General features: G+C 41.9%; 27 pseudogenes; all 27 read right to left on the bottom strand.

The window, feature by feature from the left end:
• Positions 1-842: 842 nt before the first annotated feature.
• LOC137114951 (5S ribosomal RNA) lies at positions 843-961 on the bottom strand (annotated as a pseudogene).
• Positions 962-1,818: 857 nt separating this feature from the next.
• LOC137115221 (5S ribosomal RNA) lies at positions 1,819-1,937 on the bottom strand (annotated as a pseudogene).
• Positions 1,938-2,794: 857 nt separating this feature from the next.
• Positions 2,795-2,913, bottom strand: LOC137114451 (5S ribosomal RNA; annotated as a pseudogene).
• An 853-nt stretch (positions 2,914-3,766) lies between these two features.
• Positions 3,767-3,885, bottom strand: LOC137114950 (5S ribosomal RNA; annotated as a pseudogene).
• An 857-nt stretch (positions 3,886-4,742) lies between these two features.
• On the bottom strand, positions 4,743-4,861 carry LOC137114949 (5S ribosomal RNA; annotated as a pseudogene).
• Positions 4,862-5,714: 853 nt separating this feature from the next.
• LOC137114948 (5S ribosomal RNA) lies at positions 5,715-5,833 on the bottom strand (annotated as a pseudogene).
• Positions 5,834-6,690: 857 nt separating this feature from the next.
• Positions 6,691-6,799, bottom strand: LOC137114778 (5S ribosomal RNA; annotated as a pseudogene).
• An 853-nt stretch (positions 6,800-7,652) lies between these two features.
• On the bottom strand, positions 7,653-7,771 carry LOC137114947 (5S ribosomal RNA; annotated as a pseudogene).
• An 857-nt stretch (positions 7,772-8,628) lies between these two features.
• On the bottom strand, positions 8,629-8,747 carry LOC137115254 (5S ribosomal RNA; annotated as a pseudogene).
• An 853-nt stretch (positions 8,748-9,600) lies between these two features.
• On the bottom strand, positions 9,601-9,719 carry LOC137114623 (5S ribosomal RNA; annotated as a pseudogene).
• Positions 9,720-10,575: 856 nt separating this feature from the next.
• Positions 10,576-10,694, bottom strand: LOC137114555 (5S ribosomal RNA; annotated as a pseudogene).
• Positions 10,695-11,547: 853 nt separating this feature from the next.
• On the bottom strand, positions 11,548-11,666 carry LOC137114450 (5S ribosomal RNA; annotated as a pseudogene).
• An 853-nt stretch (positions 11,667-12,519) lies between these two features.
• Positions 12,520-12,638, bottom strand: LOC137114944 (5S ribosomal RNA; annotated as a pseudogene).
• Positions 12,639-13,494: 856 nt separating this feature from the next.
• Positions 13,495-13,613, bottom strand: LOC137114449 (5S ribosomal RNA; annotated as a pseudogene).
• An 853-nt stretch (positions 13,614-14,466) lies between these two features.
• LOC137114943 (5S ribosomal RNA) lies at positions 14,467-14,585 on the bottom strand (annotated as a pseudogene).
• Positions 14,586-15,442: 857 nt separating this feature from the next.
• On the bottom strand, positions 15,443-15,561 carry LOC137114942 (5S ribosomal RNA; annotated as a pseudogene).
• An 853-nt stretch (positions 15,562-16,414) lies between these two features.
• Positions 16,415-16,533, bottom strand: LOC137114941 (5S ribosomal RNA; annotated as a pseudogene).
• Positions 16,534-17,390: 857 nt separating this feature from the next.
• On the bottom strand, positions 17,391-17,509 carry LOC137114940 (5S ribosomal RNA; annotated as a pseudogene).
• An 856-nt stretch (positions 17,510-18,365) lies between these two features.
• Positions 18,366-18,484, bottom strand: LOC137114554 (5S ribosomal RNA; annotated as a pseudogene).
• Positions 18,485-19,337: 853 nt separating this feature from the next.
• Positions 19,338-19,456, bottom strand: LOC137114659 (5S ribosomal RNA; annotated as a pseudogene).
• An 853-nt stretch (positions 19,457-20,309) lies between these two features.
• Positions 20,310-20,428, bottom strand: LOC137114939 (5S ribosomal RNA; annotated as a pseudogene).
• An 857-nt stretch (positions 20,429-21,285) lies between these two features.
• On the bottom strand, positions 21,286-21,404 carry LOC137114938 (5S ribosomal RNA; annotated as a pseudogene).
• Positions 21,405-22,257: 853 nt separating this feature from the next.
• On the bottom strand, positions 22,258-22,376 carry LOC137114937 (5S ribosomal RNA; annotated as a pseudogene).
• Positions 22,377-23,233: 857 nt separating this feature from the next.
• Positions 23,234-23,352, bottom strand: LOC137114936 (5S ribosomal RNA; annotated as a pseudogene).
• Positions 23,353-24,208: 856 nt separating this feature from the next.
• LOC137114553 (5S ribosomal RNA) lies at positions 24,209-24,327 on the bottom strand (annotated as a pseudogene).
• Positions 24,328-25,180: 853 nt separating this feature from the next.
• On the bottom strand, positions 25,181-25,299 carry LOC137115298 (5S ribosomal RNA; annotated as a pseudogene).
• An 853-nt stretch (positions 25,300-26,152) lies between these two features.
• Positions 26,153-26,271, bottom strand: LOC137114935 (5S ribosomal RNA; annotated as a pseudogene).
• Positions 26,272-26,727: the final 456 nt, after the last annotated feature.

Raw genomic sequence — 26,727 nt, 5'->3', positions numbered from 1 at the left:
TCATCAACAGCTCTTAAAAACGCTGGAGAAGCAGAATGCATGACACTTGCTAAGAAGAAGATAAATGTGGCAAAGTACAAAGTACTATAACTGTACTGGTCTGTTACGCCCCTGTCTAGGGGGTCAGGGTGCAACATACAAAGATAAATTAGCATGTTCCCTCTCCGATCCCCAAACCAAAATCCAGGATCGAGATGTTCCAACAGAATGATATTTATTTTAAACGAAAGAAAGTGACAAACAAAAAATGACACAACTCAGGGCGAACCAAGGCCAACATAATAAACAAAATAAGCCATTTCCCACAGAAAGTGCTAGCTAGCCTGATAGAAATAAACAAACCAAAAGACAGTCGCTAACCCTAACTCCCTAATGTGAAAACGGTCCAAAGAAAATGGCAGTTCACCCCTACAGATTTAATACTATTTACAAAATATACAATTTATAACAAAACCACGTCACAAAACCTAACAATTCAAAAATGCTAAATAAGGTTTGGAAACCAAGAACAGCAAACAGGTGCTGATGCCAGAAAGAGCCTCGCTTGCTGTTGGGAACCGTACTTTTAAAACTCCAGGAAGTGTAGGATGGACCAATCAGCTTCCTGTACTGCCCCCCAATCCGGCCAATCAGGCAGGGCACCTATAAGAACAAGAAAATAAAAACAACACATATGGCCAGGACCGTAACATGGTCTACTAGTAATGAAGCACGATGGTTGGCAAACCAATAAAGTAGCAAAACAGCAATGAAAGAACAAAATTTGATGAAAATATAGAACAATTTCTATGAATAAATAGGCAGTAACACCAGCTTGTGCTGCCCGTAAACCCAAGCAAAAAAGCTTACAGCACCTGGTATTCCCAGGCGGTCTTCCTACCAAGTACTAACCAGGCCCGGCTCTATTTGGCTGCCGAGATCGGACGAGATCGGGCGCTTAGAGAGCGGTGTGGCCGTAAGCTGCATTTGACATCATCAACAGCTCTTAAAAACGCTGGAGAAGCAGAATGCATGACACTTGCTAAGAAGAAGATAAATATGGCAAAGTACAAAGTACTATAACTGTACTGGTCTGTTACGCCCCTGTCTAGGGGGTCAGGGTGAAACATACAAAGATAAATTTGGATGTTCCCTCTCCGATCCTCAAACCAAAATCCAGGATTGAGATGTTCCAACAGAATGATATTTATTTTAAACGAAAGAAAGTGTCAAACAAAACATGACACTACAACTCATGGCGAACCAAGGCCAACATAATAAACAAAATAAGCCATTTCCCACAGAAAGTGTTAGCTAGCCTGATAAAAATAAACAAACCAAAAGATAGTCGCTAACCCTAACTCCCTAATGTGAAAACACTCCAAAGAAAATGGCAGTTCACCCCTACAGATTTAATACTATTTACAAAATATACAATTTATAAACAAAACCACGGCACAAAACCTAACAATTCAAAAATGCTAAATAAGGTTTGGAAACCAAGAACAGCAAACAGGTGCTGCTGCCAGAAAGAGCCTCGCTAGCTGTTGGGAACCGTACTTTTAAAACTCCAGGAAGTGAAGGATGGACCAATCAGCTTCCTGTACTGCCCCCCAATCCGGCAGATAAGGCAGGGCACCTATAAGAACAACAAAATAAAAACAACACATATGGCCAGGACCGTAACATGGTCTACTAGTAATGAAGCACGATGGTTGACAAACCAATAAAGTAGCAAAACAGCAATGAAAGAACAAAATTTGATGAAAATATGGAACAATTTCTATGAATAAATAGGCAGTAACACCAGCTTGTGCTGCCCGTAAACCCAAGCAAAAAAACTTACAGCACCTGGTATTCCCAGGCGGTCTTCCTACCAAGTACTAACCAGGCCCGGCTCTATTTGGCTGCCGAGATCGGACGAGATCGGGCGCTTAGAGAGCGGTGTGGCCGTAAGCTGCATTTGACATCATCAACAGCTCCTAAAAACGCTGGAGAAGCAGAATGCATGACACTTGCTAAGAAGAAGATAAATGTGGCAAAGTACAAAGTACTATAACTGTACTGGTCTGTTACGCCGCTGTCTAGGGGGTCAGGGTGCAACATACAAAGATAAATTAGCATGTTCCCTCTCCGATCCCCAAACCAAAATCCAGGATCGAGATGTTCCAACAGAATGATATTTATTTTAAACGAAAGAAAGTGTCAAACAAAACATGACACTACAACTCAGGGCGAACCAAGGCCAACATAATAAACAAAATAAGCCATTTCCCACAGAAAGTGCTAGCTAGCCTGATAGAAATAAACAAACCAAAAGACAGTCGCTAACCCTAACTCCCTAATGTGAAAACACTCCAAAGAAAATGGCAGTTCACCCCTACAGATTTAATACTATTTACAAAATATACAATTTATAAACAAAACCACGGCACAAAACCTAACAATTCAAAAATGCTAAATAAGGTTTGGAAACCAAGAACAGCAAACAGGTGCTGATGCCAGAAAGAGCCTCGCTAGCTGTTGGGAACCGTACTTTTAAAACTCCAGGAAGTGTAGGATGGACCAATCAGCTTCCTGTACTGCCCCCCAATCCGGCCAATCAGGCAGGGCACCTATAAGAACAACAAAATAAAAACAACACATATGGCCAGGACCGTAACATGGTCTACTAGTAATGAAGCACGATGGTTGGCAAACCAATAAAGTAGCAAAACAGCAATGAAAGAACAAAATTTGATGAAAATATAGAACAATTTCTATGAATAAATAGGCAGTAACACCAGCTTGTGCTGCCCGTAAACCCAAGCAAAAAAGCTTACAGCACCTGGTATTCCCAGGCGGTCTTCCTACCAAGTACTAACCAGGCCCGGCTCTATTTGGCTGCCGAGATCGGACGAGATCGGGCGCTTAGAGAGCGGTGGGGCCGTAAGCTGCATTTGACATCATCAACAGCTCTTAAAAACGCTGGAGAAGCAGAATGCATGACACTTGCTAAGAAGAAGATAAATGTGGCAAAGTACAAAGTACTATAACTGTACTGGTCTGTTACGCCCCTGTCTAGGGGGTCAGGGTGCAACATACAAAGATAAATTAGCATGTTCCCTCTCCGATCCCCAAACCAAAATCCAGGATCGAGATGTTCCAACAGAATGATATTTATTTTAAACGAAAGAAAGTGACAAACAAAAAATGACACAACTCAGGGCGAACCAAGGCCAACATAATAAACAAAATAAGCCATTTCCCACAGAAAGTGCTAGCTAGCCTGATAGAAATAAACAAACCAAAAGACAGTCGCTAACCCTAACTCCCTAATGTGAAAACGGTCCAAAGAAAATGGCAGTTCACCCCTACAGATTTAATACTATTTACAAAATATACAATTTATAACAAAACCACGTCACAAAACCTAACAATTCAAAAATGCTAAATAAGGTTTGGAAACCAAGAACAGCAAACAGGTGCTGATGCCAGAAAGAGCCTCGCTTGCTGTTGGGAACCGTACTTTTAAAACTCCAGGAAGTGTAGGATGGACCAATCAGCTTCCTGTACTGCCCCCCAATCCGGCCAATCAGGCAGGGCACCTATAAGAACAAGAAAATAAAAACAACACATATGGCCAGGACCGTAACATGGTCTACTAGTAATGAAGCACGATGGTTGGCAAACCAATAAAGTAGCAAAACAGCAATGAAAGAACAAAATTTGATGAAAATATAGAACAATTTCTATGAATAAATAGGCAGTAACACCAGCTTGTGCTGCCCGTAAACCCAAGCAAAAAAGCTTACAGCACCTGGTATTCCCAGGCGGTCTTCCTACCAAGTACTAACCAGGCCCGGCTCTATTTGGCTGCCGAGATCGGACGAGATCGGGCGCTTAGAGAGCGGTGTGGCCGTAAGCTGCATTTGACATCATCAACAGCTCTTAAAAACGCTGGAGAAGCAGAATGCATGACACTTGCTAAGAAGAAGATAAATGTGGCAAAGTACAAAGTACTATAACTGTACTGGTCTGTTACGCCCCTGTCTAGGGGGTCAGGGTGCAACATACAAAGATAAATTAGGATGTTCCCTCTCCGGTCTCCAAACCATAATCCAGGATCGAGATGTTCCAACAGAATGATATTTATTTTAAACGAAAGAAAGTGTCAAACAAAACATGACACTACAACTCAGGGCGAACCAAGGCCAACATAATAAACAAAATAAGCCATTTCCCACAGAAAGTGCTAGCTAGCCTGATAGAAATAAACAAACCAAAAGACAGTCGCTAACCATAACTCCCTAATGTGAAAACAGTCCAAAGAAAATGGCAGTTCACCCCTACAGATTTAATACTATTTACAAAATATACAATTTATAAACAAAACCACGGCACAAAACCTAACAATTCAAAAATGCTAAATAAGGTTTGGAAACCAAGAACAGCAAACAGGTGCTGATGCCAGAAAGAGCCTCGCTAGCTGTTGGGAACCGTACTTTTAAAACTCCAGGAAGTGTAGGATGGACCAATCAGCTTCCTGTACTGCCCCCCAATCCGGCCAATCAGGCAGGGCACCTATAAGAAAAAGAAAATAAAAACAACACATATGGCCAGGACCGTAACATGGTCTACTAGTAATGAAGCACGATGGTTGGCAAACCAATAAAGTAGCAAAACAGCAATGAAAGAACAAAATTTGATGAAAATATAGAACAATTTCTATGAATAAATAGGCAGTAACACCAGCTTGTGCTGCCCGTAAACCCAAGCAAAAAAGCTTACAGCACCTGGTATTCCCAGGCGGTCTTCCTACCAAGTACTAACCAGGCCCGGCTCTATTTGGCTGCCGAGATCGGACGAGATCGGGCGCTTAGAGAGCGGTGTGGCCGTAAGCTGCATTTGACATCATCAACAGCTCTTAAAAACGCTAGAGAAGCAGAATGCATGACACTTACTAAGAAGAAGATAAATGTGGCAAATTACAAAGTACTATAACTGTACTGGTCTGTTACGCCCCTGTCTAGGGGGTCAGGGTGCAACATACAAAGATAAATTAGCATGTTCCCTCTCCGATCCCCAAACCAAAATCCAGGATCGAGATGTTCCAACAGAATGATATTTATTTTAAACGAAAGAAAGTGACAAACAAAAAATGACACAACTCAGGGCGAACCAAGGCCAACATAATAAACAAAATAAGCCATTTCCCACAGAAAGTGCTAGCTAGCCTGATAGAAATAAACAAACCAAAAGACAGTCGCTAACCCTAACTCCCTAATGTGAAAACGGTCCAAAGAAAATGGCAGTTCACCCCTACAGATTTAATACTATTTACAAAATATACAATTTATAACAAAACCACGTCACAAAACCTAACAATTCAAAAATGCTAAATAAGGTTTGGAAACCAAGAACAGCAAACAGGTGCTGATGCCAGAAAGAGCCTCGCTTGCTGTTGGGAACCGTACTTTTAAAACTCCAGGAAGTGTAGGATGGACCAATCAGCTTCCTGTACTGCCCCCCAATCCGGCCAATCAGGCAGGGCACCTATAAGAACAAGAAAATAAAAACAACACATATGGCCAGGACCGTAACATGGTCTACTAGTAATGAAGCACGATGGTTGGCAAACCAATAAAGTAGCAAAACAGCAATGAAAGAACAAAATTTGATGAAAATATAGAACAATTTCTATGAATAAATAGGCAGTAACACCAGCTTGTGCTGCCCGTAAACCCAAGCAAAAAAGCTTACAGCACCTGGTATTCCCAGGCGGTCTTCCTACCAAGTACTAACCAGGCCCGGCTCTATTTGGCTGCCGAGATCGGACGAGATCGGGCGCTTAGAGAGCGGTGTGGCCGTAAGCTGCATTTGACATCATCAACAGCTCTTAAAAACGCTGGAGAAGCAGAATGCATGACACTTGCTAAGAAGAAGATAAATGTGGCAAAGTACAAAGTACTATAACTGTACTGGTCTGTTACGCCCCTGTCTAGGGGGTCAGGGTGCAACATACAAAGATAAATTAGGATGTTCCCTCTCCGGTCTCCAAACCATAATCCAGGATCGAGATGTTCCAACAGAATGATATTTATTTTAAACGAAAGAAAGTGTCAAACAAAACATGACACTACAACTCAGGGCGAACCAAGGCCAACATAATAAACAAAATAAGCCATTTCCCACAGAAAGTGCTAGCTAGCCTGATAGAAATAAACAAACCAAAAGACAGTCGCTAACCATAACTCCCTAATGTGAAAACAGTCCAAAGAAAATGGCAGTTCACCCCTACAGATTTAATACTATTTACAAAATATACAATTTATAAACAAAACCACGGCACAAAACCTAACAATTCAAAAATGCTAAATACGGTTTGGAAACCAAGAACAGCAAACAGGTGCTGATGCCAGAAAGAGCCTCGCTAGCTGTTGGGAACCGTACTTTTAAAACTCCAGGAAGTGTAGGATGGACCAATCAGCTTCCTGTACTGCCCCCCAATCCGGCCAATCAGGCAGGGCACCTATAAGAAAAAGAAAATAAAAACAACACATATGGCCAGGACCGTAACATGGTCTACTAGTAATGAAGCACGATGGTTGGCAAACCAATAAAGTAGCAAAACAGCAATGAAAGAACAAAATTTGATGAAAATATAGAACAATTTCTATGAATAAATAGGCAGTAACACCAGCTTGTGCTGCCCGTAAACCCAAGCAAAAAAGCTTACAGCACCTGGTATTCCCAGGCGGTCTTCCTACCAAGTACTAACCAGGCCCGGCTCTATTTGGCTGCCGAGATCGGGCGCTTAGAGAGCGGTGGGGCCGTAAGCTGCATTTGACATCATCAACAGCTCTTAAAAACGCTGGAGAAGCAGAATGCATGACACTTGCTAAGAAGAAGATAAATGTGGCAAAGTACAAAGTACTATAACTGTACTGGTCTGTTACGCCCCTGTCTAGGGGGTCAGGGTGCAACATACAAAGATAAATTAGCATGTTCCCTCTCCGATCCCCAAACCAAAATCCAGGATCGAGATGTTCCAACAGAATGATATTTATTTTAAACGAAAGAAAGTGACAAACAAAAAATGACACAACTCATGGCGAACCAAGGCCAACATAATAAACAAAATAAGCCATTTCCCACAGAAAGTGCTAGCTAGCCTGATAGAAATAAACAAACCAAAAGACAGTCGCTAACCCTAACTCCCTAATGTGAAAACGGTCCAAAGAAAATGGCAGTTCACCCCTACAGATTTAATACTATTTACAAAATATACAATTTATAACAAAACCACGTCACAAAACCTAACAATTCAAAAATGCTAAATAAGGTTTGGAAACCAAGAACAGCAAACAGGTGCTGATGCCAGAAAGAGCCTCGCTTGCTGTTGGGAACCGTACTTTTAAAACTCCAGGAAGTGTAGGATGGACCAATCAGCTTCCTGTACTGCCCCCCAATCCGGCCAATCAGGCAGGGCACCTATAAGAACAAGAAAATAAAAACAACACATATGGCCAGGACCGTAACATGGTCTACTAGTAATGAAGCACGATGGTTGGCAAACCAATAAAGTAGCAAAACAGCAATGAAAGAACAAAATTTGATGAAAATATAGAACAATTTCTATGAATAAATAGGCAGTAACACCAGCTTGTGCTGCCCGTAAACCCAAGCAAAAAAGCTTACAGCACCTGGTATTCCCAGGCGGTCTTCCTACCAAGTACTAACCAGGCCCGGCTCTATTTGGCTGCCGAGATCGGACGAGATCGGGCGCTTAGAGAGCGGTGTGGCCGTAAGCTGCATTTGACATCATCAACAGCTCTTAAAAACGCTGGAGAAGCAGAATGCATGACACTTGCTAAGAAGAAGATAAATGTGGCAAAGTACAAAGTACTATAACTGTACTGGTCTGTTACGCCCCTGTCTAGGGGGTCAGGGTGCAACATACAAAGATAAATTAGGATGTTCCCTCTCCGGTCTCCAAACCATAATCCAGGATCGAGATGTTCCAACAGAATGATATTTATTTTAAACGAAAGAAAGTGTCAAACAAAACATGACACTACAACTCAGGGCGAACCAAGGCCAACATAATAAACAAAATAAGCCATTTCCCACAGAAAGTGCTAGCTAGCCTGATAGAAATAAACAAACCAAAAGACAGTCGCTAACCATAACTCCCTAATGTGAAAACAGTCCAAACAAAATGGCAGTTCACCCCTACAGATTTAATACTATTTACAAAATATACAATTTATAAACAAAACCACGGCACAAAACCTAACAATTCAAAAATGCTAAATAAGGTTTGGAAACCAAGAACAGCAAACAGGTGCTGATGCCAGAAAGAGCCTCGCTAGCTGTTGGGAACCGTACTTTTAAAACTCCAGGAAGTGTAGGATGGACCAATCAGCTTCCTGTACTGCCCCCCAATCCGGCCAATCAGGCAGGGCACCTATAAGAAAAAGAAAATAAAAACAACACATATGGCCAGGACCGTAACATGGTCTACTAGTAATGAAGCACGATGGTTGGCAAACCAATAAAGTAGCAAAACAGCAATGAAAGAACAAAATTTGATGAAAATATAGAACAATTTCTATGAATAAATAGGCAGTAACACCAGCTTGTGCTGCCCGTAAACCCAAGCAAAAAAGCTTACAGCACCTGGTATTCCCAGGCAGTCTTCCTACCAAGTACTAACCAGGCCCGGCTCTATTTGGCTGCCGAGATCGGACGAGATCGGGCGCTTAGAGAGCGGTGTGGCCGTAAGCTGCATTTGACATCATCAACAGCTCTTAAAAACGCTAGAGAAGCAGAATGCATGACACTTACTAAGAAGAAGATAAATGTGGCAAAGTACAAAGTACTATAACTGTACTGGTCTGTTACGCCCCTGTCTAGGGGGTCAGGGTGCAACATACAAAGATAAATTAGCATGTTCCCTCTCCGATCCCCAAACCAAAATCCAGGATCGAGATGTTCCAACAGAATGATATTTATTTTAAACGAAAGAAAGTGACAAACAAAAAATGACACAACTCAGGGCGAACCAAGGCCAACATAATAAACAAAATAAGCCATTTCCCACAGAAAGTGCTAGCTAGCCTGATAGAAATAAACAAACCAAAAGACAGTCGCTAACCCTAACTCCCTAATGTGAAAACAGTCCAAAGAAAATGGCAGTTCACCCCTACAGATTTAATACTATTTACAAAATATACAATTTATAACAAAACCACGTCACAAAACCTAACAATTCAAAAATGCTAAATAAGGTTTGGAAACCAAGAACAGCAAACAGGTGCTGATGCCAGAAAGAGCCTCGCTTGCTGTTGGGAACCGTACTTTTAAAACTCCAGGAAGTGTAGGATGGACCAATCAGCTTCCTGTACTGCCCCCCAATCCGGCCAATCAGGCAGGGCACCTATAAGAACAACAAAATAAAAACAACACATATGGCCAGGACCGTAACATGGTCTACTAGTAATGAAGCACGATGGTTGGCAAACCAATAAAGTAGCAAAACAGCAATGAAAGAACAAAATTTGATGAAAATATAGAACAATTTCTATGAATAAATAGGCAGTAACACCAGCTTGTGCTGCCCGTAAACCCAAGCAAAAAAGCTTACAGCACCTGGTATTCCCAGGCGGTCTTCCTACCAAGTACTAACCAGGCCCGGCTCTATTTGGGTGCCGAGATCGGACGAGATCGGGCGCTTAGAGAGCGGTGTGGCCGTAAGCTGCATTTGACATCATCAACAGCTCTTAAAAACGCTGGAGAAGCAGAATGCATGACACTTGCTAAGAAGAAGATAAATGTGGCAAAGTACAAAGTACTATAACTGTACTGGTCTGTTACGCCCCTGTCTAGGGGGTCAGGGTGCAACATACAAAGATAAATTAGGATGTTCCCTCTCCGGTCTCCAAACCATAATCCAGGATCGAGATGTTCCAACAGAATGATATTTATTTTAAACGAAAGAAAGTGTCAAACAAAACATGACACTACAACTCAGGGCGAACCAAGGCCAACATAATAAACAAAATAAGCCATTTCCCACAGAAAGTGCTAGCTAGCCTGATAGAAATAAACAAACCAAAAGACAGTCGCTAACCCTAACTCCCTAATGTGAAAACGGTCCAAAGAAAATGGCAGTTCACCCCTACAGATTTAATACTATTTACAAAATATACAATTTATAACAAAACCACGTCACAAAACCTAACAATTCAAAAATGCTAAATAAGGTTTGGAAACCAAGAACAGCAAACAGGTGCTGATGCCAGAAAGAGCCTCGCTTGCTGTTGGGAACCGTACTTTTAAAACTCCAGGAAGTGTAGGATGGACCAATCAGCTTCCTGTACTGCCCCCCAATCCGGCCAATCAGGCAGGGCACCTATAAGAACAAGAAAATAAAAACAACACATATGGCCAGGACCGTAACATGGTCTACTAGTAATGAAGCACGATGGTTGGCAAACCAATAAAGTAGCAAAACAGCAATGAAAGAACAAAATTTGATGAAAATATAGAACAATTTCTATGAATAAATAGGCAGTAACACCAGCTTGTGCTGCCCGTAAACCCAAGCAAAAAAGCTTACAGCACCTGGTATTCCCAGGCGGTCTTCCTACCAAGTACTAACCAGGCCCGGTTCTATTTGGCTGCCGAGATCGGACGAGATCGGGCGCTTAGAGAGCGGTGTGGCCGTAAGCTGCATTTGACATCATCAACAGCTCTTAAAAACGCTGGAGAAGCAGAATGCATGACACTTGCTAAGAAGAAGATAAATGTGGCAAAGTACAAAGTACTATAACTGTACTGGTCTTTTACGCCCCTGTCTAGGGGGTCAGGGTGCAACATACAAAGATAAATTAGCATGTTCCCTCTCCGATCCCCAAACCAAAATCCAGGATCGAGATGTTCCAACAGAATGATATTTATTTTAAACGAAAGAAAGTGACAAACAAAAAATGACACAACTCAGGGCGAACCAAGGCCAACATAATAAACAAAATAAGCCATTTCCCACAGAAAGTGCTAGCTAGCCTGATAGAAATAAACAAACCAAAAGACAGTCGCTAACCCTAACTCCCTAATGTGAAAACGGTCCAAAGAAAATGGCAGTTCACCCCTACAGATTTAATACTATTTACAAAATATACAATTTATAACAAAACCACGTCACAAAACCTAACAATTCAAAAATGCTAAATACGGTTTGGAAACCAAGAACAGCAAACAGGTGCTGATGCCAGAAAGAGCCTCGCTTGCTGTTGGGAACCGTACTTTTAAAACTCCAGGAAGTGTAGGATGGACCAATCAGCTTCCTGTACTGCCCCCCAATCCGGCCAATCAGGCAGGGCACCTATAAGAACAAGAAAATAAAAACAACACATATGGCCAGGACCGTAACATGGTCTACTAGTAATGAAGCACGATGGTTGGCAAACCAATAAAGTAGCAAAACAGCAATGAAAGAACAAAATTTGATGAAAATATAGAACAATTTCTATGAATAAATAGGCAGTAACACCAGCTTGTGCTGCCCGTAAACCCAAGCAAAAAAGCTTACAGCACCTGGTATTCCCAGGCGGTCTTCCTACCAAGTACTAACCAGGCCCGGCTCTATTTGGCTGCCGAGATCGGACGAGATCGGGCGCTTAGAGAGCGGTGGGGCCGTAAGCTGCATTTGACATCATCAACAGCTCTTAAAAACGCTGGAGAAGCAGAATGCATGACACTTGCTAAGAAGAAGATAAATGTGGCAAAGTACAAAGTACTATAACTGTACTGGTCTGTTACGCCCCTGTCTAGGGGGTCAGGGTGCAACATACAAAGATAAATTAGCATGTTCCCTCTCCGATCCCCAAACCAAAATCCAGGATCGAGATGTTCCAACAGAATGATATTTATTTTAAACGAAAGAAAGTGACAAACAAAAAATGACACAACTCATGGCGAACCAAGGCCAACATAATAAACAAAATAAGCCATTTCCCACAGAAAGTGCTAGCTAGCCTGATAGAAATAAACAAACCAAAAGACAGTCGCTAACCCTAACTCCCTAATGTGAAAACGGTCCAAAGAAAATGGCAGTTCACCCCTACAGATTTAATACTATTTACAAAATATACAATTTATAACAAAACCACGTCACAAAACCTAACAATTCAAAAATGCTAAATAAGGTTTGGAAACCAAGAACAGCAAACAGGTGCTGATGCCAGAAAGAGCCTCGCTTGCTGTTAGGAACCGTACTTTTAAAACTCCAGGAAGTGTAGGATGGACCAATCAGCTTCCTGTACTGCCCCCCAATCCGGCCAATCAGGCAGATCACCTATAAGAAAAAGAAAATAAAAACAACACATATGGCCAGGACCGTAACATGGTCTACTAGTAATGAAGCACGATGGTTGGCAAACCAATAAAGTAGCAAAACAGCAATGAAAGAACAAAATTTGATGAAAATATAGAACAATTTCTATGAATAAATAGGCAGTAACACCAGCTTGTGCTGCCCGTAAACCCAAGCAAAAAAGCTTACAGCACCTGGTATTCCCAGGCGGTCTTCCTACCAAGTACTAACCAGGCCCGGCTCTATTTGGCTGCCGAGATCGGACGAGATCGGGCGCTTAGAGAGCGGTGTGGCCGTAAGCTGCATTTGACATCATCAACAGCTCTTAAAAACGCTGGAGAAGCAGAATGCATGACACTTGCTAAGAAGAAGATAAATGTGGCAAAGTACAAAGTACTATAACTGTACTGGTCTGTTACGCCCCTGTCTAGGGGGTCAGGGTGCAACATACAAAGATAAATTAGGATGTTCCCTCTCCGGTCTCCAAACCATAATCCAGGATCGAGATGTTCCAACAGAATGATATTTATTTTAAACGAAAGAAAGTGTCAAACAAAACATGACACTACAACTCAGGGCGAACCAAGGCCAACATAATAAACAAAATAAGCCATTTCCCACAGAAAGTGCTAGCTAGCCTGATATAAATAAACAAACCAAAAGACAGTCGCTAACCCTAACTCCCTAATGTGAAAACGGTCCAAAGAAAATGGCAGTTCACCCCTACAGATTTAATACTATTTACAAAATATACAATTTATAACAAAACCACGTCACAAAACCTAACAATTCAAAAATGCTAAATAAGGTTTGGAAACCAAGAACAGCAAACAGGTGCTGATGCCAGAAAGAGCCTCGCTTGCTGTTGGGAACCGTACTTTTAAAACTCCAGGAAGTGTAGGATGGACCAATCAGCTTCCTGTACTGCCCCCCAATCCGGCCAATCAGGCAGGGCACCTATAAGAACAAGAAAATAAAAACAACACATATGGCCAGGACCGTAACATGGTCTACTAGTAATGAAGCACGATGGTTGGCAAACCAATGAAGTAGCAAAACAGCAATGAAAGAACAAAATTTGATGAAAATATAGAACAATTTCTATGAATAAATAGGCAGTAACACCAGCTTGTGCTGCCCGTAAACCCAAGCAAAAAAGCTTACAGCACCTGGTATTCCCAGGCGGTCTTCCTACCAAGTACTAACCAGGCCCGGCTCTATTTGGCTGCCGAGATCGGACGAGATCGGGCGCTTAGAGAGCGGTGGGGCCGTAAGCTGCATTTGACATCATCAACAGCTCTTAAAAACGCTGGAGAAGCAGAATGCATGACACTTGCTAAGAAGAAGATAAATGTGGCAAAGTACAAAGTACTATAACTGTACTGGTCTGTTACGCCCCTGTCTAGGGGGTCAGGGTGCAACATACAAAGATAAATTAGCATGTTCCCTCTCCGATCCCCAAACCAAAATCCAGGATCGAGATGTTCCAACAGAATGATATTTATTTTAAACGAAAGAAAGTGACAAACAAAAAATGACACAACTCAGGGCGAACCAAGGCCAACATAATAAACAAAATAAGCCATTTCCCACAGAAAGTGCTAGCTAGCCTGATAGAAATAAACAAACCAAAAGACAGTCGCTAACCCTAACTCCCTAATGTGAAAACGGTCCAAAGAAAATGGCAGTTCACCCCTACAGATTTAATACTATTTACAAAATATACAATTTATAACAAAACCACGTCACAAAACCTAACAATTCAAAAATGCTAAATAAGGTTTGGAAACCAAGAACAGCAAACAGGTGCTGATGCCAGAAAGAGCCTCGCTTGCTGTTGGGAACCGTACTTTTAAAACTCCAGGAAGTGTAGGATGGACCAATCAGCTTCCTGTACTGCCCCCCAATCCGGCCAATCAGGCAGGGCACCTATAAGAACAAGAAAATAAAAACAACACATATGGCCAGGACCGTAACATGGTCTACTAGTAATGAAGCACGATGGTTGGCAAACCAATAAAGTAGCAAAACAGCAATGAAAGAACAAAATTTGATGAAAATATAGAACAATTTCTATGAATAAATAGGCAGTAACACCAGCTTGTGCTGCCCGTAAACCCAAGCAAAAAAGCTTACAGCACCTGGTATTCCCAGGCGGTCTTCCTACCAAGTACTAACCAGGCCCGGCTCTATTTGGCTGCCGAGATCGGACGAGATCGGGCGCTTAGAGAGCGGTGTGGCCGTAAGCTGCATTTGACATCATCAACAGCTCTTAAAAACGCTGGAGAAGCAGAATGCATGACACTTGCTAAGAAGAAGATAAATGTGGCAAAGTACAAAGTACTATAACTGTACTGGTCTGTTACGCCCCTGTCTAGGGGGTCAGGGTGCAACATACAAAGATAAATTAGGATGTTCCCTCTCCGGTCTCCAAACCATAATCCAGGATCGAGATGTTCCAACAGAATGATATTTATTTTAAACGAAAGAAAGTGTCAAACAAAACATGACACTACAACTCAGGGCGAACCAAGGCCAACATAATAAACAAAATAAGCCATTTCCCACAGAAAGTGCTAGCTAGCCTGATAGAAATAAACAAACCAAAAGACAGTCGCTAACCATAACTCCCTAATGTGAAAACAGTCCAAAGAAAATGGCAGTTCACCCCTACAGATTTAATACTATTTACAAAATATACAATTTATAAACAAAACCACGGCACAAAACCTAACAATTCAAAAATGCTAAATAAGGTTTGGAAACCAAGAACAGCAAACAGGTGCTGATGCCAGAAAGAGCCTCGCTAGCTGTTGGGAACCGTACTTTTAAAACTCCAGGAAGTGTAGGATGGACCAATCAGCTTCCTGTACTGCCCCCCAATCCGGCCAATCAGGCAGGGCACCTATAAGAAAAAGAAAATAAAAACAACACATATGGCCAGGACCGTAACATGGTCTACTAGTAATGAAGCACGATGGTTGGCAAACCAATAAAGTAGCAAAACAGCAATGAAAGAACAAAATTTGATGAAAATATAGAACAATTTCTATGAATAAATAGGCAGTAACACCAGCTTGTGCTGCCCGTAAACCCAAGCAAAAAAGCTTACAGCACCTGGTATTCCCAGGCGGTCTTCCTACCAAGTACTAACCAGGCCCGGCTCTATTTGGCTGCCGAGATCGGACGAGATCGGGCGCTTAGAGAGCGGTGTGGCCGTAAGCTGCATTTGACATCATCAACAGCTCTTAAAAACGCTAGAGAAGCAGAATGCATGACACTTACTAAGAAGAAGATAAATGTGGCAAAGTACAAAGTACTATAACTGTACTGGTCTGTTACGCCCCTGTCTAGGGGGTCAGGGTGCAACATACAAAGATAAATTAGCATGTTCCCTCTCCGATCCCCAAACCAAAATCCAGGATCGAGATGTTCCAACAGAATGATATTTATTTTAAACGAAAGAAAGTGACAAACAAAAAATGACACAACTCAGGGCGAACCAAGGCCAACATAATAAACAAAATAAGCCATTTCCCACAGAAAGTGCTAGCTAGCCTGATAGAAATAAACAAACCAAAAGACAGTCGCTAACCCTAACTCCCTAATGTGAAAACGGTCCAAAGAAAATGGCAGTTCACCCCTACAGATTTAATACTATTTACAAAATATACAATTTATAACAAAACCACGTCACAAAACCTAACAATTCAAAAATGCTAAATAAGGTTTGGAAACCAAGAACAGCAAACAGGTGCTGATGCCAGAAAGAGCCTCGCTTGCTGTTGGGAACCGTACTTTTAAAACTCCAGGAAGTGTAGGATGGACCAATCAGCTTCCTGTACTGCCCCCCAATCCGGCCAATCAGGCAGGGCACCTATAAGAACAAGAAAATAAAAACAACACATATGGCCAGGACCGTAACATGGTCTACTAGTAATGAAGCACGATGGTTGGCAAACCAATAAAGTAGCAAAACAGCAATGAAAGAACAAAATTTGATGAAAATATAGAACAATTTCTATGAATAAATAGGCAGTAACACCAGCTTGTGCTGCCCGTAAACCCAAGCAAAAAAGCTTACAGCACCTGGTATTCCCAGGCGGTCTTCCTACCAAGTACTAACCAGGCCCGGCTCTATTTGGCTGCCGAGATCGGACGAGATCGGGCGCTTAGAGAGCGGTGTGGCCGTAAGCTGCATTTGACATCATCAACAGCTCTTAAAAACGCTGGAGAAGCAGAATGCATGACACTTGCTAAGAAGAAGATAAATGTGGCAAAGTACAAAGTACTATAACTGTACTGGTCTGTTACGCCCCTGTCTAGGGGGTCAGGGTGCAACATACAAAGATAAATTAGGATGTTCCCTCTCCGGTCTCCAAACCATAATCCAGGATCGAGATGTTCCAACAGAATGATATTTATTTTAAACGAAAGAAAGTGTCAAACAAAACATGACACTACAACTCAGGGCGAACCAAGGCCAACATAATAAACAAAATAAGCCATTTCCCACAGAAAGTGCTAGCTAGCCTGATAGAAATAAACAAACCAAAAGACAGTCGCTAACCATAACTCCCTAATGTGAAAACAGTCCAAAGAAAATGGCAGTTCACCCCTACAGATTTAATACTATTTACAAAATATACAATTTATAAACAAAACCACGGCACAAAACCTAACAATTCAAAAATGCTAAATACGGTTTGGAAACCAAGAACAGCAAACAGGTGCTGATGCCAGAAAGAGCCTCGCTAGCTGTTGGGAACCGTACTTTTAAAACTCCAGGAAGTGTAGGATGGACCAATCAGCTTCCTGTACTGCCCCCCAATCCGGCCAATCAGGCAGGTCACCTATAAGAAAAAGAAAATAAAAACAACACATATGGCCAGGACCGTAACATGGTCTACTAGTAATGAAGCACGATGGTTGGCAAACCAATAAAGTAGCAAAACAGCAATGAAAGAACAAAATTTGATGAAAATATAGAACAATTTCTATGAATAAATAGGCAGTAACACCAGCTTGTGCTGCCCGTAAACCCAAGCAAAAAAGCTTACAGCACCTGGTATTCCCAGGCGGTCTTCCTACCAAGTACTAACCAGGCCCGGCTCTATTTGGCTGCCGAGATCGGACGAGATCGGGCGCTTAGAGAGCGGTGTGGCCGTAAGCTGCATTTGACATCATCAACAGCTCTTAAAAACGCTGGAGAAGCAGAATGCATGACACTTGCTAAGAAGAAGATAAATGTGGCAAAGTACAAAGTACTATAACTGTACTGGTCTGTTACGCCCCTGTCTAGGGGGTCAGGGTGCAACATACAAAGATAAATTAGGATGTTCCCTCTCCGGTCTCCAAACCATAATCCAGGATCGAGATGTTCCAACAGAATTATATTTATTTTAAACGAAAGAAAGTGTCAAACAAAACATGACACTACAACTCAGGGCGAACCAAGGCCAACATAATAAACAAAATAAGCCATTTCCCACAGAAAGTGCTAGCTAGCCTGATAGAAATAAACAAACCAAAAGACAGTCGCTAACCCTAACTCCCTAATGTGAAAACGGTCCAAAGAAAATGGCAGTTCACCCCTACAGATTTAATACTATTTACAAAATATACAATTTATAACAAAACCACGTCACAAAACCTAACAATTCAAAAATGCTAAATAAGGTTTGGAAACCAAGAACAGCAAACAGGTGCTGATGCCAGAAAGAGCCTCGCTTGCTGTTGGGAACCGTACTTTTAAAACTCCAGGAAGTGTAGGATGGACCAATCAGCTTCCTGTACTGCCCCCCAATCCGGCCAATCAGGCAGGGCACCTATAAGAACAAGAAAATAAAAACAACACATATGGCCAGGACCGTAACATGGTCTACTAGTAATGAAGCACGATGGTTGGCAAACCAATAAAGTAGCAAAACAGCAATGAAAGAACAAAATTTGATGAAAATATAGAACAATTTCTATGAATAAATAGGCAGTAACACCAGCTTGTGCTGCCCGTAAACCCAAGCAAAAAAGCTTACAGCACCTGGTATTCCCAGGCGGTCTTCCTACCAAGTACTAACCAGGCCCGGTTCTATTTGGCTGCCGAGATCGGACGAGATCGGGCGCTTAGAGAGCGGTGTGGCCGTAAGCTGCATTTGACATCATCAACAGCTCTTAAAAACGCTGGAGAAGCAGAATGCATGACACTTGCTAAGAAGAAGATAAATGTGGCAAAGTACAAAGTACTATAACTGTACTGGTCTTTTACGCCCCTGTCTAGGGGGTCAGGGTGCAACATACAAAGATAAATTAGCATGTTCCCTCTCCGATCCCCAAACCAAAATCCAGGATCGAGATGTTCCAACAGAATGATATTTATTTTAAACGAAAGAAAGTGACAAACAAAAAATGACACAACTCAGGGCGAACCAAGGCCAACATAATAAACAAAATAAGCCATTTCCCACAGAAAGTGCTAGCTAGCCTGATAGAAATAAACAAACCAAAAGACAGTCGCTAACCCTAACTCCCTAATGTGAAAACGGTCCAAAGAAAATGGCAGTTCACCCCTACAGATTTAATACTATTTACAAAATATACAATTTATAACAAAACCACGTCACAAAACCTAACAATTCAAAAATGCTAAATAAGGTTTGGAAACCAAGAACAGCAAACAGGTGCTGATGCCAGAAAGAGCCTCGCTTGCTGTTGGGAACCGTACTTTTAAAACTCCAGGAAGTGTAGGATGGACCAATCAGCTTCCTGTACTGCCCCCCAATCCGGCCAATCAGGCAGGGCACCTATAAGAACAACAAAATAAAAACAACACATATGGCCAGGACCGTAACATGGTCTACTAGTAATGAAGCACGATGGTTGGCAAACCAATAAAGTAGCAAAACAGCAATGAAAGAACAAAATTTGATGAAAATATAGAACAATTTCTATGAATAAATAGGCAGTAACACCAGCTTGTGCTGCCCGTAAACCCAAGCAAAAAAGCTTACAGCACCTGGTATTCCCAGGCGGTCTTCCTACCAAGTACTAACCAAGCCCGGCTCTATTTGGCTGCCGAGATCGGACGAGATCGGGCGCTTAGAGAGCGGTGGGGCCGTAAGCTGCATTTGACATCATCAACAGCTCTTAAAAACGCTGGAGAAGCAGAATGCATGACACTTGCTAAGAAGAAGATAAATGTGGCAAAGTACAAAGTACTATAACTGTACTGGTCTGTTACGCCCCTGTCTAGGGGGTCAGGGTGCAACATACAAAGATAAATTAGCATGTTCCCTCTCCGATCCCCAAACCAAAATCCAGGATCGAGATGTTCCAACAGAATGATATTTATTTTAAACGAAAGAAAGTGACAAACAAAAAATGACACAACTCAGGGCGAACCAAGGCCAACATAATAAACAAAATAAGCCATTTCCCACAGAAAGTGCTAGCTAGCCTGATAGAAATAAACAAACCAAAAGACAGTCGCTAACCCTAACTCCCTAATGTGAAAACGGTCCAAAGAAAATGGCAGTTCACCCCTACAGATTTAATACTATTTACAAAATATACAATTTATAACAAAACCACGTCACAAAACCTAACAATTCAAAAATGCTAAATAAGGTTTGGAAACCAAGAACAGCAAACAGGTGCTGATGCCAGAAAGAGCCTCGCTTGCTGTTGGGAACCGTACTTTTAAAACTCCAGGAAGTGTAGGATGGACCAATCAGCTTCCTGTACTGCCCCCCAATCCGGCCAATCAGGCAGGGCACCTATAAGAACAAGAAAATAAAAACAACACATATGGCCAGGACCGTAACATGGTCTACTAGTAATGAAGCACGATGGTTGGCAAACCAATAAAGTAGCAAAACAGCAATGAAAGAACAAAATTTGATGAAAATATAGAACAATTTCTATGAATAAATAGGCAGTAACACCAGCTTGTGCTGCCCGTAAACCCAAGCAAAAAAGCTTACAGCACCTGGTATTCCCAGGCGGTCTTCCTACCAAGTACTAACCAGGCCCGGCTCTATTTGGCTGCCGAGATCGGACGAGATCGGGCGCTTAGAGAGCGGTGTGGCCGTAAGCTGCATTTGACATCATCAACAGCTCTTAAAAACGCTGGAGAAGCAGAATGCATGACACTTGCTAAGAAGAAGATAAATGTGGCAAAGTACAAAGTACTATAACTGTACTGGTCTGTTACGCCCCTGTCTAGGGGGTCAGGGTGCAACATACAAAGATAAATAAGGATGTTCCCTCTCCGGTCTCCAAACCATAATCCAGGATCGAGATGTTCCAACAGAATGATATTTATTTTAAACGAAAGAAAGTGTCAAACAAAACATGACACTACAACTCAGGGCGAACCAAGGCCAACATAATAAACAAAATAAGCCATTTCCCACAGAAAGTGCTAGCTAGCCTGATAGAAATAAACAAACCAAAAGACAGTCGCTAACCATAACTCCCTAATGTGAAAACAGTCCAAAGAAAATGGCAGTTCACCCCTACAGATTTAATACTATTTACAAAATATACAATTTATAAACAAAACCACGGCACAAAACCTAACAATTCAAAAATGCTAAATAAGGTTTGGAAACCAAGAACAGCAAACAGGTGCTGATGCCAGAAAGAGCCTCGCTAGCTGTTGGGAACCGTACTTTTAAAACTCCAGGAAGTGTAGGATGGACCAATCAGCTTCCTGTACTGCCCCCCAATCCGGCCAATCAGGCAGGGCACCTATAAGAAAAAGAAAATAAAAACAACACATATGGCCAGGACCGTAACATGGTCTACTAGTAATGAAGCACGATGGTTGGCAAACCAATAAAGTAGCAAAACAGCAATGAAAGAACAAAATTTGATGAAAATATAGAACAATTTCTATGAATAAATAGGCAGTAACACCAGCTTGTGCTGCCCGTAAACCCAAGCAAAAAAGCTTACAGCACCTGGTATTCCCAGGCGGTCTTCCTACCAAGTACTAACCAGGCCCGGCTCTATTTGGCTGCCGAGATCGGACGAGATCGGGCGCTTAGAGAGCGGTGTGGCCGTAAGCTGCATTTGACATCATCAACAGCTCTTAAAAACGCTAGAGAAGCAGAATGCATGACACTTACTAAGAAGAAGATAAATGTGGCAAAGTACAAAGTACTATAACTGTACTGGTCTGTTACGCCCCTGTCTAGGGGGTCAGGGTGCAACATACAAAGATAAATTAGCATGTTCCCTCTCCGATCCCCAAACCAAAATCCAGGATCGAGATGTTCCAACAGAATGATATTTATTTTAAACGAAAGAAAGTGACAAACAAAAAATGACACAACTCAGGGCGAACCAAGGCCAACATAATAAACAAAATAAGCCATTTCCCACAGAAAGTGCTAGCTAGCCTGATAGAAATAAACAAACCAAAAGACAGTCGCTAACCCTAACTCCCTAATGTGAAAACGGTCCAAAGAAAATGGCAGTTCACCCCTACAGATTTAATACTATTTACAAAATATACAATTTATAACAAAACCACGTCACAAAACCTAACAATTCAAAAATGCTAAATAAGGTTTGGAAACCAAGAACAGCAAACAGGTGCTGATGCCAGAAAGAGCCTCGCTTGCTGTTGGGAACCGTACTTTTAAAACTCCAGGAAGTGTAGGATGGACCAATCAGCTTCCTGTACTGCCCCCCAATCCGGCCAATCAGGCAGGGCACCTATAAGAACAAGAAAATAAAAACAACACATATGGCCAGGACCGTAACATGGTCTACTAGTAATGAAGCACGATGGTTGGCAAACCAATAAAGTAGCAAAACAGCAATGAAAGAACAAAATTTGATGAAAATATAGAACAATTTCTATGAATAAATAGGCAGTAACACCAGCTTGTGCTGCCCGTAAACCCAAGCAAAAAAGCTTACAGCACCTGGTATTCCCAGGCGGTCTTCCTACCAAGTACTAACCAGGCCCGGCTCTATTTGGCTGCCGAGATCGGACGAGATCGGGCGCTTAGAGAGCGGTGTGGCCGTAAGCTGCATTTGACATCATCAACAGCTCTTAAAAACGCTGGAGAAGCAGAATGCATGACACTTGCTAAGAAGAAGATAAATGTGGCAAAGTACAAAGTACTATAACTGTACTGGTCTGTTACGCCCCTGTCTAGGGGGTCAGGGTGCAACATACAAAGATAAATTAGGATGTTCCCTCTCCGGTCTCCAAACCATAATCCAGGATCGAGATGTTCCAACAGAATGATATTTATTTTAAACGAAAGAAAGTGTCAAACAAAACATGACACTACAACTCAGGGCGAACCAAGGCCAACATAATAAACAAAATAAGCCATTTCCCACAGAAAGTGCTAGCTAGCCTGATAGAAATAAACAAACCAAAAGACAGTCGCTAACCATAACTCCCTAATGTGAAAACAGTCCAAAGAAAATGGCAGTTCACCCCTACAGATTTAATACTATTTACAAAATATACAATTTATAAACAAAACCACGGCACAAAACCTAACAATTCAAAAATGCTAAATACGGTTTGGAAACCAAGAACAGCAAACAGGTGCTGATGCCAGAAAGAGCCTCGCTAGCTGTTGGGAACCGTACTTTTAAAACTCCAGGAAGTGTAGGATGGACCAATCAGCTTCCTGTACTGCCCCCCAATCCGGCCAATCAGGCAGGTCACCTATAAGAAAAAGAAAATAAAAACAACACATATGGCCAGGACCGTAACATGGTCTACTAGTAATGAAGCACGATGGTTGGCAAACCAATAAAGTAGCAAAACAGCAATGAAAGAACAAAATTTGATGAAAATATAGAACAATTTCTATGAATAAATAGGCAGTAACACCAGCTTGTGCTGCCCGTAAACCCAAGCAAAAAAGCTTACAGCACCTGGTATTCCCAGGCGGTCTTCCTACCAAGTACTAACCAGGCCCGGCTCTATTTGGCTGCCGAGATCGGACGAGATCGGGCGCTTAGAGAGCGGTGTGGCCGTAAGCTGCATTTGACATCATCAACAGCTCTTAAAAACGCTGGAGAAGCAGAATGCATGACACTTGCTAAGAAGAAGATAAATGTGGCAAAGTACAAAGTACTATAACTGTACTGGTCTGTTACGCCCCTGTCTAGGGGGTCAGGGTGCAACATACAAAGATAAATTAGGATGTTCCCTCTCCGGTCTCCAAACCATAATCCAGGATCGAGATGTTCCAACAGAATGATATTTATTTTAAACGAAAGAAAGTGTCAAACAAAACATGACACTACAACTCAGGGCGAACCAAGGCCAACATAATAAACAAAATAAGCCATTTCCCACAGAAAGTGCTAGCTAGCCTGATAGAAATAAACAAACCAAAAGACAGTCGCTAACCCTAACTCCCTAATGTGAAAACGGTCCAAAGAAAATGGCAGTTCACCCCTACAGATTTAATACTATTTACAAAATATACAATTTATAACAAAACCACGTCACAAAACCTAACAATTCAAAAATGCTAAATAAGGTTTGGAAACCAAGAACAGCAAACAGGTGCTGATGCCAGAAAGAGCCTCGCTTGCTGTTGGGAACCGTACTTTTAAAACTCCAGGAAGTGTAGGATGGACCAATCAGCTTCCTGTACTGCCCCCCAATCCGGCCAATCAGGCAGGGCACCTATAAGAACAAGAAAATAAAAACAACACATATGGCCAGGACCGTAACATGGTCTACTAGTAATGAAGCACGATGGTTGGCAAACCAATAAAGTAGCAAAACAGCAATGAAAGAACAAAATTTGATGAAAATATAGAACAATTTCTATGAATAAATAGGCAGTAACACCAGCTTGTGCTGCCCGTAAACCCAAGCAAAAAAGCTTACAGCACCTGGTATTCCCAGGCGGTCTTCCTACCAAGTACTAACCAGGCCCGGTTCTATTTGGCTGCCGAGATCGGACGAGATCGGGCGCTTAGAGAGCGGTGTGGCCGTAAGCTGCATTTGACATCATCAACAGCTCTTAAAAACGCTGGAGAAGCAGAATGCATGACACTTGCTAAGAAGAAGATAAATGTGGCAAAGTACAAAGTACTATAACTGTACTGGTCTTTTACGCCCCTGTCTAGGGGGTCAGGGTGCAACATACAAAGATAAATTAGCATGTTCCCTCTCCGATCCCCAAACCAAAATCCAGGATCGAGATGTTCCAACAGAATGATATTTATTTTAAACGAAAGAAAGTGACAAACAAAAAATGACACAACTCAGGGCGAACCAAGGCCAACATAATAAACAAAATAAGCCATTTCCCACAGAAAGTGCTAGCTAGCCTGATAGAAATAAACAAACCAAAAGACAGTCGCTAACCCTAACTCCCTAATGTGAAAACGGTCCAAAGAAAATGGCAGTTCACCCCTACAGATTTAATACTATTTACAAAATATACAATTTATAACAAAACCACGTCACAAAACCTAACAATTCAAAAATGCTAAATACGGTTTGGAAACCAAGAACAGCAAACAGGTGCTGATGCCAGAAAGAGCCTCGCTTGCTGTTGGGAACCGTACTTTTAAAACTCCAGGAAGTGTAGGATGGACCAATCAGCTTCCTGTACTGCCCCCCAATCCGGCCAATCAGGCAGGGCACCTATAAGAACAAGAAAATAAAAACAACACATATGGCCAGGACCGTAACATGGTCTACTAGTAATGAAGCACGATGGTTGGCAAACCAATAAAGTAGCAAAACAGCAATGAAAGAACAAAATTTGATGAAAATATAGAACAATTTCTATGAATAAATAGGCAGTAACACCAGCTTGTGCTGCCCGTAAACCCAAGCAAAAAAGCTTACAGCACCTGGTATTCCCAGGCGGTCTTCCTACCAAGTACTAACCAGGCCCGGCTCTATTTGGCTGCCGAGATCGGACGAGATCGGGCGCTTAGAGAGCGGTGGGGCCGTAAGCTGCATTTGACATCATCAACAGCTCTTAAAAACGCTGGAGAAGCAGAATGCATGACACTTGCTAAGAAGAAGATAAATGTGGCAAAGTACAAAGTACTATAACTGTACTGGTCTGTTACGCCCCTGTCTAGGGGGTCAGGGTGCAACATACAAAGATAAATTAGCATGTTCCCTCTCCGATCCCCAAACCAAAATCCAGGATCGAGATGTTCCAACAGAATGATATTTATTTTAAACGAAAGAAAGTGACAAACAAAAAATGACACAACTCATGGCGAACCAAGGCCAACATAATAAACAAAATAAGCCATTTCCCACAGAAAGTGCTAGCTAGCCTGATAGAAATAAACAAACCAAAAGACAGTCGCTAACCCTAACTCCCTAATGTGAAAACGGTCCAAAGAAAATGGCAGTTCACCCCTACAGATTTAATACTATTTACAAAATATACAATTTATAACAAAACCACGTCACAAAACCTAACAATTCAAAAATGCTAAATAAGGTTTGGAAACCAAGAACAGCAAACAGGTGCTGATGCCAGAAAGAGCCTCGCTTGCTGTTAGGAACCGTACTTTTAAAACTCCAGGAAGTGTAGGATGGACCAATCAGCTTCCTGTACTGCCCCCCAATCCGGCCAATCAGGCAGGGCACCTATAAGAACAAGAAAATAAAAACAACACATATGGCCAGGACCGTAACATGGTCTACTAGTAATGAAGCACGATGGTTGGCAAACCAATAAAGTAGCAAAACAGCAATGAAAGAACAAAATTTGATGAAAATATAGAACAATTTCTATGAATAAATAGGCAGTAACACCAGCTTGTGCTGCCCGTAAACCCAAGCAAAAAAGCTTACAGCACCTGGTATTCCCAGGCGGTCTTCCTACCAAGTACTAACCAGGCCCGGCTCTATTTGGCTGCCGAGATCGGACGAGATCGGGCGCTTAGAGAGCGGTGTGGCCGTAAGCTGCATTTGACATCATCAACAGCTCTTAAAAACGCTGGAGAAGCAGAATGCATGACACTTGCTAAGAAGAAGATAAATATGGCAAAGTACAAAGTACTATAACTGTACTGGTCTGTTACGCCCCTGTCTAGGGGGTCAGGGTGAAACAGACAAAGATAAATTTGGATGTTCCCTCTCCGATCCTCAAACCAAAATCCAGGATTGAGATGTTCCAACAGAATGATATTTATTTTAAACGAAAGAAAGTGTCAAACAAAACATGACTCTACAACTCAGGGCGAACCAAGGCCAACATAATAAACAAAATAAGCCATTTCCCACCGAAAGTGTTAGCTAGCCTGATAGAAATAAACAAACCAAAAGATAGTCGCTAACCCTAACTCCCTAATGTGAAAACACTCCAAAGAAAATGGCAGTTCACCCCTACAGATTTAATACTATTTACAAAATATACAAT

Source organism: Channa argus, unplaced genomic scaffold (genome assembly GCF_033026475.1).
Source record: "Channa argus isolate prfri unplaced genomic scaffold, Channa argus male v1.0 Contig020, whole genome shotgun sequence".
Taxonomy (NCBI): domain Eukaryota; kingdom Metazoa; phylum Chordata; class Actinopteri; order Anabantiformes; family Channidae; genus Channa; species Channa argus.
The sequence above is the reverse complement of the archived record's forward strand: the minus strand, read 5'-3'. Positions and strand labels throughout refer to the sequence as shown.